The following is a 12943-nucleotide window of genomic DNA, read 5'->3' on the forward strand; positions in this document are numbered from 1 at the left end:
AAAAAACACTTTCCCTGGTTTGGGATTGCTTACTATTCCTGGTTTGAAAAACACTTTCCCTGGTTTGGGACATATTCGTTACTTATCGCCTTTTATTATAATATTTATTATTATTGCGTACTAACCCGTGAAGCCTAGCGCGTTGTAGTTTACACTACACTAGGTTGTGGGCTTGTAGAGATAACCCCTAACTGGGCCTGGCCCATTGAGGTTAGGGGAGGCCCATATCTCCTATATAAAGAGGTGTTCACCTCATTATTAGGGCACAAGATATGGAGCAGCCACACTTTTTTTACTGGAAACATGGGATTCTTTCCCCTACCGGTCATCTCTACTGCTCTACTTTCTTGTCTTCTCCATTGCAGATCTAAGTTCAAGAGGAAGAACAAGGTGTGATTCTTCACCCTCATTGAGAAAGCGGTCCAATCATCCCAGCGGTGATTCCGTGTTTCAACAGGTACAAACAACACTTTCCCTAGTTTAGGATTACTTTAACGGTACAAAAGATACTTTCCCTGGTTTGGGGATTACTTACTATTCCTGGTATTGGAATACGGTTAATTACTATTTCTATTAGATGCAACAAGTATATTAAATGAAACTCTATCACGAAAGTCCTTACTTATGATACCGATTAGTCGTCGGTGCCTGGCGAACGGGTTATTAGTTGATAGCGCTATTTTGGATTCACCAACCTCATACCGTGCCTGGAGAGGATCGGTCGTGAACTAATAGACTCAGGCAAACCGTCAATGATGATAGACATTGACAAAATGGGCCAAATAAACATGAGGTCACAGAGTATTCGGTATGATGCAGTTTAGTAACTTACATATGGGGTAGCTCCCCATGGCATGGTATAAATGAGTAATTAAACAACAAAAGTTTTTGGAAGTAAAACTGGAAAATTGTGAACTCGTGAACTGTTGGTGCAGTCATCTGTCATCTTCGTCTTATGTCGAGTCTCTGGTTCGTTGCAGATCAGATTGGACAAGAAATCAAGAAAAAGGATAGCTGGCCGTTTGAATGAAGCCTGTCCATTTGAGAGGTGTCCGTTTGAGTGTGCTCGTTTGAATGTATAGTGACCGTTTGAGTTTGTTCAAACGGTCAGGTCACTAGTATATATAGATTCCAAACGGTCGTCATTTGTAACGTTTGGTAAAATTGATACCGAAGTGCTGCCGGCTGTTTCTCTGATTGTAATTACTGTCATATCAATAGAAAAGAGGTTTAGAGTATATTTCAGGCTGTTTTGAAGTGTGTTTCTTAGTATTCCGCCTCTGAAACATACGAGAGCTCTTCCGAACGACTCATTCAGGTCGCGAATCCGATCCTACAATTGGTATCAGAGCTCAGGACGAGGAGTTCTTGCCATTATCAGCTTGGAAATCTACTTTTCTACACTTTCTGTTCATTACCAATACTTGTCACGGTCAAATTCAGCTCAAAACATCACATTGTGTTCGGAATTAACAACTGACAAATCCTTGAAAGTTTCAGACCGAAAATCGAAGTAAAACAGTTGGAAAATTGGATGTCCGTTTGAAAAATGATGACGTCATTGATCTTCCGTTTGAAATATAGAGCTATCGTTTGAACTGGTCGTTTGAAATCAGGTTCCATCGTTTGAAACCAGATTCCATCGTTTGAAATTGCCCAACCGTTTGAACTGATCGTTTGAACCAGATCCTGTCGTTTGAAATCACAACAGTTCGTTTGAAAAGTGGTCTGATCGTTTGAAAGTACTTTCTGTCGTTTGAAAGTGTCCTGTCGTTTGAAAAGTTCACTGATCGTTTGAACCTGTTCCGTTTGAACCTCCACCGTTTGAATCAACTACCGTTTGAACTGTGTTATCATTTGAAAACTGTTCATTGTGTGAAAAATTAGTACCGAGTTCTACAACGCATTTGCAACACCGTCAAGTCCAGCTGCGATTGCTCAAGCCATGAATCTAGAAAACGAGACGGGAACCACTCAAAAGCCCCCAAAATTGATGAGTATCGAAGAATACTACGGGTGGAAGGATAGATTTGAAAACTGGGTTCAAGCAAATCATCTTAGATCATGGGAATGTATCTTGAAGAAGTATGTGTTACCGAGAACGGAGGTGAATGTTATCAAACAGATATCCGAATTCACAGATCAAGAACGGGCAATGTACAGAGCGGAGAAAATGATGATTAGTTTATTGCAACAAGCGATTAAGGAAGATATATTCATTCTGTTAGAGCACGACAAAACTGCTAAGCCGATATGGGATGCTCTTAAAGTCAAATTCGAGGGAAGTGAGAGTATGATTAAAAGCAAAAAGGCATTGCTTAAGAAAGAGTTTGATCTTTTTAGCAGCTTACCAGGAGAGGATACTAAGAAGCTGATTGAGAGATACTGTCACTTAGTGCGATCATTGACAATGATTGGTGTTGATAAAAGTCGTGAAGAGTATGTGGATAAGTTGGCTGATGCGTTACCTCAGAAGGAGTGGGGAACGTATTTGATGATATTGAAAAACACGGGTGTTTATGATGGACTGACAATTGGACAGTTTATCGAAAAATTAGAGGCTCAGAATCTGGAACAGCAAAAGATCACCAGGATGAATAGTCCGAGTGGTCAACAAGATGTGAAAATGTACTACAGGGGTAGCATTTCAGCCACTGAGTCTGAGAGAAGTCCGAAAATTCAAACTGCATTTAGTGCTGGGAATTCATCAGATAAAGCTGATCAGGGTTCAAACAAGAGTAGCAGCGGGTTTTCATCATTTCCGAGTGTAAATCCTAAAGAGATAAACACAAGTTTTCAGTCTCAGAGTACAAAAACAGGAAATGGATATGTGATTCAATGCAATATAGCCCTCAACCTTCCAGAAGGTCAAAGCTTCTCTGAAGACACTGCAAAAGACCATATGGCACTTCTGGGTTCTGTTCTGTTATCCTATGAAGGTCTGGTTGATGGTCGGATCGGAAATCCTATGCTCACCAAAGAGGATTATGATCAAATAGACGCCAAAGAGATGGAACTCATGGATATCAAATGGTGTCTTGCAAGTGTTCTTCGACGGGCTGAAAAGTTCAAAACCATCACCGGGAGAAATGACTTTCTTGATGCTCATGAATCTACTTTAGGTTTTGATAAATCTAAAGTTACTTGTTTTCGGTGCAGGGAGAAAGGCCATTTCAAGCGGGAGTGCAAGGGAAGAGAAGCTAGCGGAGCACAGAATCCATTTGGGAAAGATGATTACTACCGCAAAGCTATCTATCAACAAGTTGGTCAATCTCAAGAACCACAGACGGCTCATGGGAGGAAGATTGAAGATCCCAAAAGAGCATGTGTTGTGGATTTTAGCTGGAGTGATTACATATCATCTGAAGGCAAAGCAGCACGCATAATCGATCAAGATGATGAAAGACTTCCTGAAGGCTTCAGCTGGGATATGTTTGTTGACGAGAAGGGAGAGTTTAAAGCATTCATTGCCAAGATCGTCCGAGAGCCAGATCTGTTTGCTACTTGGATGAAATCGATTGGAGTGAATGTGTCTAGTGAGGATGAAAAGTCTGTTGCGTCTGATGGAAATTCAGAAAGTACCGATGAACTTTCAGAAAGCTGGAGAAATTTCAGAGGGTTCAGATGAGAGTTTATCGAGTTCTGATGAGAGTGTACAGAATGAGGTTGTTTCAGAAAAAGCAGTTGTATTTGATAAAACATCGTCTGATTCTGGTGTATCAGATGCTGACTCTGAAAAATCTGTAGAGTTTGATCAATCACCAGTTGACAAAAGCAGTGATGATGTAGAAGAAAAATATGTAAATGTTGCTGAATCTCATTTTTCTCCTAAAAGTTTTCATGTTTATTTTGCAGATCGCATGGAGAAACTAAAGGAGAAAAGAGCTGCTAGAGAACAACAGAAAGAATCTGAAGATGATGTTCAGAATGTTGAAAGTGTTGCTGAAAAAATTACCGAGGTTGAGAAAGAAGTAGAAAAGGTGATTGAAGTTGTGAAAACAATAGAGGTTGAGAAGATTGTTGAAGTCGTCAAGCCTTGTAAGAAGTGTTTGGAAGCCTGCAAGGAATGTGCAACAAAAGACGACATTATAGCTAAGTACGAGAAGAAGAAGGGGCAATTACTGTTCAACCTTAATTATGTGAAAGAATCGTACGATGTCTTGAACAAAACAGTAACTGGTCTCCAAACGACAAACTCAGAAAGAGAACAGGCACTGACAATGATGAATGCAACATTGATGTCAAAATAAAAAGCGATCAATTTCTACATTGAAGAGAGTGTCGTATGGAAGCAAGAGTTGGAAACTGAAAAGATCGAAAATGAGAGAATTAGGCGGTTATTGTTAAGCTATTCTACTTCTGATTATCTCATTAATCGTGTTTACCCAACTGTTGTAGGATTGGAAGCTTTTCAAGACGAGAAGCCAAAGAAGAAGAAAGACTATGGTAAGAAATCGACTGTTAGCTATAACAAGTGTCCGCCTCCAATTTGGGATGGGTATTCTCCTAGGAAACCAAACGAGGAGCAACTTGAGAAAGCAGTCAATATAAAGTTAAAAACCGACACAACTGACGTTTTACCAGAAAACATCGATGTCACGTTTACCTCGTCCGATACCGATCACGAGTCTGAGTTAATTAAAAAGGTGGTCGATCAGGTGTTGGATACTGATGAGGAGTCCGAGTCGAAATCTGAGTCTGGAGGGTCAAAGTCGTCAGTCAACAGTCAAAAATCGTCGGTTACACGGTCTTACAGTCTAGAATTTTTGTTATCGAAAGCTAATTTGGATGATGAAACATTTGAAGTTGCATACACTTTATATGATTCGGACAAATTATACTATGACAAAGAATTTCCAATAAGAAGTGTTCGTTTTGACATGATCAAAAAGGTTTTCAAAATGACAGTAATCAATATTTCTGAAATAAAAGATTTAAATCTTACTGAAAAACCTAAAAAATACACTTCAAGAGTTCAACAACGTTTAAACAAGAAAAAAGGTTACAATTCTGGTCCTGGTTTTCAAAAGAAACCTAACCAAAATCGTAGCTACAAAAAGAAAGGATTAGGATTTGTTCCACCAGAAAATTATAAAAATGATAAAAATTCTAAAACAAAAACAGAATTTGTGTCAGGTGGAAGCTCAGATGAAGAACAGAAGAAACCATTCTGGAGACAGTCAAACCAGGAGTTTCTTGCTGAAAAGAAGAAAAATGGAACTGCAGTGTTTTATCAAAGAGAGACTCGTACCTGTTATTGATGCAATGAAGTTGGTCATATTGCATGGAACTGTTCGACAAATGCAAAAACAAAACAGGGAGTTTCTCAGAAATTAAAAGACAAAGTTGTTGATGTTGAACCACCAACCAATAGACTTAAAATTTTTGAAAATTCAAAATACGAGGTTGGTGAGTGTTCGGAAAAGAATTTTTACAAAAAGAAAGAAAAAGACAACCAGGTGTGGGTTGTTAAAATGGTTGATGTGAATGTCGGCGATGAATCTGGTTCCACAAAGCCAGAAGAGCCACAAGTTGAGAAGAAAATTTTAGTGAATGATGAAGAGTTTCCGTCACTAAAATTTGAGGAAGTTAAGAAGAAAATTGGAAAAACTGAGATTTCAAATCAGTTTTACATTGAGAAAAAAGATTTTGATGTCGAGAAAACATTCAACGGGAATGTTAAAAAGATTTTTGGGAAAATGCTGAGTGGGAGAGCAAAGGGGGTAAAAGATTTTTACGCAACTAAAAAGGCAACATACAACCCCACTGCGCAAGAGCTGAAAGCCATCAAGTCTGAAAAGACTTGGATGGAAGTCTGCTTCCCATGATAGTTAAAGGACTATGCCGGAGATCCCAAGTTTATATCGTGGATCAGGAATCGACATCATTCTAGTGTTTGAAAAGCTTGTTTGAATGATGTTGAATAGTGTTAAAATTTTACAGGTTGAAGGACTACGCCGGAGCTTCCAGGTTGGTAATTGAGAAGCAGGAATCGGCATCTTTCTGTCTAATCTTACAAGTGGTAAAGTGGTTTCTTGTAGATGTCTCATTCCTACAGGAAAACCTACAAATGGTTTGTGATTGGTTTTACTTACAAGTGATGCAGAGGTTTCTGAACTGCAAATGGTAAATCAGGGACATTAAGTTGTACTTGATTTACTATTCATATGAGATTGATAAACAAGATGATGAACCATATCCCCATGCTTCATAAGTGGTAAACTTAAAAATGGAAAACAAACTCATTTTCCGGAAAAATCATTTTGATTAAAACAAACTTAAGTGTTTTAAAATCTAAATGAGAAAATGGTTTGTTGAAAGGGGAGTTCAGATTGTTTATGCCCAGTGAATGGAGATTTGATGTGATTCGATGTCAGTTGTCAAGTTTCTGTACAGTTTGTGTTGATTTCTATGTTTTCAAGTGGGTCAATAGTCTAGTAGTTTTCAAATTTCCTTTGAAATGTGTTTGCATTTTAGGGGGAGTAGAAAATTTCAGAAAATCCAAAAACATTAGAAAATTTGAAAAAGACAAAAACATGATAGAATTCAAAAATGAGTTTCGTTGTGAAAAGAGGAAATGATAGTACGTCAGTAGGCTGTCACAACATGCTAAAGAATTGGAAAGATAATATGTGATAAACTGTCTTACTGTGGATATGTCAGTAGGTTTTTACACATTTAGTAAATTGTGACGAGATATAAATCTAAAAGTTCAAACTTGCTTGTTCTGTGGGTTAACACAAACTTGGATATATAGGTAACCCCTGAAATCTTGTTTGAAAGGTCCCTTATTCTGAGATACTAGGTCTTTATGCTCAGTGATATCTGGGGTATTATCCCGGGACTTCTGCTATATGGAAGTACTGACCTAGTCCCCGGATAATACTTTCTGCAAATGCTTGAAAAAGCACCGCCCTCAGCAAATTGATGAAACAATAAAATTGATAGTCATTGCTGTTGTAAAAAAGATCCTCTAAAGGGGACCCACCAAAAGTCGAGCCGTCATCTCTCTGCTGAACGGAAGTTCTGACCTGAGCTCTCACGGTTTCGCATCTAACCCATATACAGATATCAGCTGTGGTATACTCACCTGTAAGACTGAATATTGGGATCTGGATACGGGAGTATATTCAAGTAGTGGGACACACGGATAAGTTAAGTTCTTAAAACATTAATATCGTATCTCGGATCAGTTGAATTTTGTGTGAAAATTTCAGTGGACCGATATACTGACAATCTAGGTAAATTGTTTAGAACTGAAAATGTAATCTAGCTTAACAGTGTTAGTGACATGTCTCATAAACTGATATGATCCTCTTACACGAACTCACAAAAATATGTTTGTAAATATTTCATTGTCTGCATTTCATTTCTTTACATTGAAAAATCCAAAAAGATTTTGTGTGTGTTTTAGCATAAATTTTCAAAAATCCAAAAAGATTTTCGACAAACTGATGTTGGAAAGCTGATTATCAAAATTCCGAGTGCTAAACATGATGACATTGTTGTGAGGGGGAGTGCTTCTAATTGTCAATATATAGTTTTTAAATCAACAAATGGTTCATCATATGTGAATGATTTGAGAGAAAATTAGTGTTGCAAAATTGTTAAAATTAGAAAATTTATTTCCGGGATAAGTATGTGCAGAAATTGCCAGGTTTCAATCTTGGATCTAAAGATAGAAAGCCAGGTTACAATATCTGTTGAAGAAAGCCAAGTTTCGATCCTGGAAATCAAATTTTGGAAAGCCAGACAACGATCCTGAAGATGTTGCTGAAGAACAACGAAATACCAGCAAATCGAGAGGGGGAGTCTGAAGACAGAGAGAGAGAGAAGCTCAGAGGACTGATAAAGACTGAAGATTGTGAAGACTCGGCCTTTAAGACTCGTCAACATCTGAGGGGGAGTCTGTTGGTGCAGTCATCTGTCGTCTTCATCTTATGTCGAGTCTCGAGTTTGTTGCAGATCTGATTAAGCAAGAAATCAAGAAAATGATAGCTGACCGTTTGTAGGAGAGCTGGCCGTTTGAATGAAGCCTGTCCGTTTGAGAGTGTCCGTTTGAGTGATGATCGTTTGAGCATGTTCAAACGGTCAGGTCATGCCTATATATAGTCCTTCAAACGGATTCATTTGTAACGATTGAGAAACTTGATACCGAGGTGCTGCCGGTTGTTTCTCTGATTGTAATCATTGTCATATCAATAGAAAAGAAGTTTAGAGTATATTTCAGGCTGTTTTGAAGTGTGTTTCTTAGTATTCCGCCTCTGAAACATATGAGAGCTCTCCCGAATGACTCATTCAGGTCGCGAATCCGATCCTACAGTGAACTCGCCAACTTTATGTTGACACCCTACTCCATGCTTTGCAGGTTGCTCGTTTCAGCTTGTAACAACCCGAACTTTTGGTTGTTTCTATTTTACCGTTATACTCTCATAAACGCTTGTATTCTGAGATTCGGATTATTACCAATGGGTTTACTACATATTAAAAAGCACTTTATATCCCTTTATTGCATTAAACGCTTATCGCAATGCAAACTCGAAACGCGGATTTATTTATATTATTTGTGTTACTTATGTTCCTTGTGTGTTTACTTGTTTAGTATGTTACATGTGCTTTATATTCGCTTAAAACGCTCAAACGCTCACACTCGCAACTCGATTTATCGCTAAAACGCAACGTAACTCGACACTTAATATCTCATTAAAGTACTTTAAGTACTCGCACTAACTAACGCAACAAAAAACACCTAACGAACATCCGACACACGAAATGAGAGCTATCTACGCAAAACAGGCCCCTTCTTATGAAGGCAGCCAACTTCGAACCAAACCTTCAGCTCTCTCTATAAATACCAAGCTCACTTCTCCATTTCACCATTGCTGCCATTTTCGCCCCAACCTGCTGACCTTCAATTTTCCAAGTAATATCTACTATTTTTACATGTTTCACAACGTTTTCCACTACGATTTTCCACGAGTTTAACTCCGATTTCATCAAAACTTCACTATTTCACCTAAACTTCATCTCTTTCATCTTAACTTCTCTATTTTTACAAAAAGCTTCATCTTTTTCATTAAAACTTCTTTTTTTTTATCACAGATCTACACTTAACCGAGTGTATTAGGCCTAGCTTCGGTTACCCAAGTTAGAAATCTGCTAATTTCACACTCACCAAGTGTAAATCCAAGTGAAAACCCTTTTAAGACTCAATTCTTACACAAAAACGGATCGAAACAGACACTTGTTTCGTTCACTTGATATTGGGACGAAGTGGTGTCGAAACCGTCATGAAAAGGACTCGAAAATACTTCCGATTCAGCGAAAACACAGATCTGAACGCTCAAAAACGCTGAACAGCCGCCTGTGCGAAGCCAGACTGGCTTGTACGAAGCCACGACTTCGTACAAAGGCACTGCCTTTGTAACGAAGGCACCCTTCGTACATACCAGTCCAGTTTTCCGCACACGACTCAACACTCCAAAGACCTCTCTGGCTCTAAGTTTAATCAGTAGCTTAAGGCTGGAGTGATGAACACTCGATTTCCCAAAGAAAGACGCGAAGAACACTCTATTTTGGACAACGGAAGCAACACTTGTACGAAGCCTCCCTTCGTACGAAGCCTTTGTTTCCCACCCGACACTCCGATTTCGACCGTTTAAACGCTTTGGAGGACTTACGCACTTTTGTTCCTGTAAGCAGGCTAATCCGACGGTCCCTTCAATCCATTCCAGACCGTGTTTACTTGCTAAGCATGCAACGTGAGTATACTCGAACCCCTTTTTCGCTTAACGCCCTTTTGGGTGTTACATACGTTCTATATTAAAACACAACACTTAAACTCTTTTAAAACGCTAACCGCACTCGCATGTTATACATGACTACTTGAATGCTTGTTTGCTATATTTACACAGTGATGACTTGCCCTACCACCCTTAGCAACGATAGTACTATAGTTTGGACTCGGCACCTGTTTATTCAGGGGTTGTTAAGGTTTACTTACTTTATGTGCTCATTTCCGTGAACATGTATCGCGCATACTCTAGTTGCAGTCATGTTGGTTAGCTGTATCATTATCGATAGCATACTTGGTTCACCCTTTACGTGTTACATGCTGGTTATGCGTAAACACTTTTATTACTATACTTATGCAAACTTGTGTACTCACCTTTACGTTGTTATATTGACTTTATTTTAACGTATGTAACAGGTTGGTGAATTCTGCTGGAATTGGTTTAGGAAGTCTAGAAACCCGCCTAAACAATTTGCAAGTTTTGTTATGTTACGTTGTTTAGTTGTTTGAGAAACTCGTAATCTGTGATGACTTTTGTTGAGATATTTGTTTAATAGTATGGGATATTGAACCTTTTAAATATTGTCACTAAATTAGTCGCTATGGATTCTCTCGAGCAACCTATTCGCATATGCCACATCCCGATGATTCCGCCATCGGTTCGGGTGTGACACAGCTTTGGACGGACATTGCAATCGGATGGAGTGCGTGGTTTGTAAGTTTCATGTTAACGTATAATTAAAGAACTTGTGGTTTTAAATTATGATGGGTTTTCTTTAAATTTCTGCTGCTAAATTAAATTGCGTTTTTGGATATCTACACATAGAAACTAATCGTGTTAATTAGGAAAAGTTATAACATACGTAAATGGTTCAACATGGTTAGTGGTTAGGATCCTGGTCAGTCACACGCCTCGCAGTAGTACTCCGCATGTGGATTTTGAGGGTGTGACATATTTTGCCATTACAAGTCATTTTACAAAGTTTATGGTCTATACGGTACGTTCCGAATAAGTTCGGTCACATGTGTGGCCGTATTCCATGATTTCGTGTGATTCTGTTTTGATTTCACTTGTAGTCCGATGTGTCGTGTTGTATGTATACACGTCCTACCGGATCAGTATTTCATGTATTTTGTCATTAAATGCCGCATTATAATGTTTATTGTCATTATTGTTCCATACTATCGCGTAATTTGGTCGTACGAGCTGTGTCGGTGACATTCGGTATCGCGGCGTTACCGTCTGTAAGTGTCGTGTTTTTGCGTAGATTTTCTGTAAGTGTCGTATTAGTGCATAGCTTGTTTGTTATGGCGTATTATGTCTCCACTATTCGTATTATGGCGTATTTTGGCTGTACGGGTCGTGTGGGTGAGATTCGGGCGGGCGTGACACATGATAGAAGCGCATCTTTTGAACAATAACAATCACAAATAATAGAACTAAATCCTAATTTTACCCCTTAGAAGAAAAAAATAATAATATATATACCAGAGTAACCCGCAATCTCACAGTCATACAAATATCTATAGAGAGAGTAGGGTTTTCTCTCTCATCACATTTGGTCATGCCTGAGACAGGATTTCTTATTGCTCAAAGATATAGTGTGATTGTTCACACGTTGGACATTCGTAGTAGTGACACAATTTTCCCTCTGTTGGGCGGTCCGGATGAAGCTAAGGAGCCTCATCAAGTGGTTGCGGTTATGTTCGTCAACGGTGGGCATTTCATCCACGTAAAGCTTGAAGAATCCTATCCAATGCCTCCCTCGAACTATCTTTGGAGTTTGAAAAGAACAGAGAGTGAAACAGCCTGGCATGACTTATACAAGGATCGAATAGACGCATATCGAAGGCACTGCTTTCGTAACGAAGGCACCCTTCGTACATACCAGTCCAGTTTTCCGCACACGAGTCAACACTCCAAAGACCTCTCTGGCTCTAAGTTTAATCAGTAGCTTAAGGCTGGAGGGATGAACACTCGATTTCCCAAAGAAAGACGCGAAGAACACTCTATTTTGGACAACGGAAGCAACACTTGTACGAAGCCTCCCTTCGTACGAAGCCTATGTTTCCCACCCGACACTCCGATTTCGACCGTTTAAGCGCTTTGGAGGACTTACGCACTTTTGTTCCTGTAAGCAGGCTAATCCGACGGTCCCTTCAATCCATTCCAGACCGTGTTTACTTGCTAAGCATGCAATGTGAGTATACTCGAACCCCTTTTTCGCTTAACGCCCTTTTGGGTGTTACATACGTTCTATATTAAAACACAGCACTTAAACTCTTTTAAAACACTAACCGCACTCGCATGTTATACATGACTACTTGAATGCTTGTTTGCTATATTTACACAGTGATGACTTGCCCTACCACCCTTAGCAACGATAGTACTATAGTTTGGACTCAGCACCTGTTTATTCAGGGGTTGTTAAGGTTTACTTACTTTATGTGCTCATTTCGGTGAACATGTATCGCGCATACTCTACTCGCAGTCATGTTGGTTAGCTGTATCATTATCGATAGCATACTTGGTTCACCCTTTACGTGTTACATGCTGGTTATGCGTAAACACTTTTATTACTATACTTATGCAAACTTGTGTACTCACCTTTACGTTGTTGTATTGACTTTATTTTAACGTATGTAACAGGTTGATGAATTCTGCTGGAATTGGTTTAGGAAGTCTAGAAACCCGCCTAAACAATTTGCAAGTTTTGTTATGTTACGTTGTTTAGTTGTTTGAGAAACTCGTAATCTGTGATGACTTTTGTTGAGATATTTGTTTAATAGTATGGGATATTGAACCTTTTAAATATTGTCACTAAATTAGTCGTTATGGATTCTCTCGAGCAACTTATTCGCATTATGCCACATCCCGATGATTCCACCATTGGTTGGGGTGTGACACAGCTTTGGACGGACATTGCAATCGGATGGAGTGCGTGGTTTGTAAGTTTCATGTTAACGTATAATTAAAGAACTTGTGGTTTTAAATTATGATGGGGTTTCTTTAAATTTCTACTGCTAAATTAAATTGCGTTTTTGGATATCTACACATAGAAACTAATCGTGTTAATTGGGAAAAGTTATAACATACGTAAATGGTTCAACATGGTTAGTGGTTAGGTTCCTGGTCAGTCACACGCCTCG

The 12943-nt window shown here is 39.0% G+C and overlaps 1 long non-coding RNA gene across 1 annotated transcript; it reads left to right on the forward strand.

Moving 5' to 3' along the window:
• The first annotated feature begins 281 nt into the window (after window positions 1–281).
• Window positions 282–12599, forward strand: LOC110887177. Its single transcript, XR_002563114.1, has 2 exons — window positions 282–457; window positions 12444–12599. It is a non-coding gene; the product is annotated as an uncharacterized LOC110887177 (long non-coding RNA).
• Window positions 12600–12943: the final 344 nt, after the last annotated feature.

The sequence above is a fragment of the Helianthus annuus genome, chromosome 11 (assembly GCF_002127325.2).
Source record: "Helianthus annuus cultivar XRQ/B chromosome 11, HanXRQr2.0-SUNRISE, whole genome shotgun sequence".
Taxonomy (NCBI): domain Eukaryota; kingdom Viridiplantae; phylum Streptophyta; class Magnoliopsida; order Asterales; family Asteraceae; genus Helianthus; species Helianthus annuus.